At 42.4% G+C, this 1,218-nt stretch overlaps 1 long non-coding RNA gene across 1 annotated transcript; it reads left to right on the forward strand.

Moving 5' to 3' along the window:
• Positions 1 to 6: 6 nt before the first annotated feature.
• On the forward strand, positions 7 to 647 carry LOC112156724. Its single transcript, XR_002921032.2, has 2 exons — positions 7 to 452; positions 612 to 647. It is a non-coding gene; the product is annotated as an uncharacterized LOC112156724 (long non-coding RNA).
• The last annotated feature ends 571 nt before the right edge of the window (positions 648 to 1,218 follow it).

The raw sequence follows: 1,218 nt of genomic DNA on the forward strand, positions 1-1,218 counted from the left end.
TCCTTTATCTCTTGAAACCAAACACATTCTAGTTTTTGACAAGATAGAACCGCCTCCTGTTGACGTTTAGCTTCTAGCTAGCATCTATAACCCCCTGATAAAGGTCATAAAGTTGTGATTTCTTGTGGTTTTACAAAAATTGAAGCATTAGCCCACTCCCAGTTATTTAAGGGTGAACTTACAACTTTACTTGTTTCCTTTTTTTATTTCTCGTCACTGACTGTGAACTGTTGCTCCGGTTGGGACTTTGTGATCTCCAGTCGCACCTTCTTCGGGAACATCGTAGCGCCTTACTCAGCCGCGAATCAACACGTGCGTTCCTCCAACTCTAAATCCGTCGCTGGTGTAATTCTTCCTGCGCCACCCACTCCCCGACGCGGCGTCGACGGCTGCTCCTTTGCACTCCTGATGACTCCCCAGATGAAATTTAGGAGGATTTTGCCCAACCGAAGGTAATTAATTCTTCAATTAAAATGTTGTTAAACATTTTTAATGAGTAATAGGCACTGGGGAGCCGGCTACATGTTTAACCAGAGACAGAAACTCAGATGTTTCAAAGTTGGTTTGTGCAAATCTGTTCGCTGACCCACTTCTTCTTTTTTCTCCCCCAGTATCACAGAAATATAAATAAAAAATCAAAAATGAAGTGTCTCCTGGCACAGAGGATGTGTCCTTCATCTCAGGTGACTGCAGTTTCATTTGGCTGCTTCTGCGTTCTTCTGCACGTTCTAATTAGGCCAGCCGGCAGCACACAACAACCTGAAACATCACAGAGCAGGAAGACGAGCTGCTGCTTAACCTGATTCCACTCCGGTGTGAAGAAGACGAGGGCAGATTGATGGAACAGAGCATGTTTCATTAATCACCAGACATTGACACAAATAATCACACGGTTTCACCATAATCTGGGAAGATCCTCAAGACCTCCTGATTTTATATCTGACTAAAGGTGTGAAGCTGAACCGTAAAAGTAAGTTTGTCCATCCAACCTTTTAAAGTTTATATCCTCCAAATGTGCTCAAAATGTCACATAAATTTGTATAGTCATTTAAGGTTTTCTAAATCAGAGTCCCAGTTCATTGGTTTAGCTTTCAATCCACGTTCAAGATTTTGTACGTAGAGCCTGAAAACTGGCTTTAAAAAAGTCTGTGTGAGCAAATCTACTCTTGTTTACATGGACTTTTCATTGGAAGTGGTAGGTGAACGCCCGTTTCTGGG

This window comes from Oryzias melastigma, linkage group LG2 (assembly GCF_002922805.2).
Source record: "Oryzias melastigma strain HK-1 linkage group LG2, ASM292280v2, whole genome shotgun sequence".
In the NCBI taxonomy this organism is placed as follows: domain Eukaryota; kingdom Metazoa; phylum Chordata; class Actinopteri; order Beloniformes; family Adrianichthyidae; genus Oryzias; species Oryzias melastigma.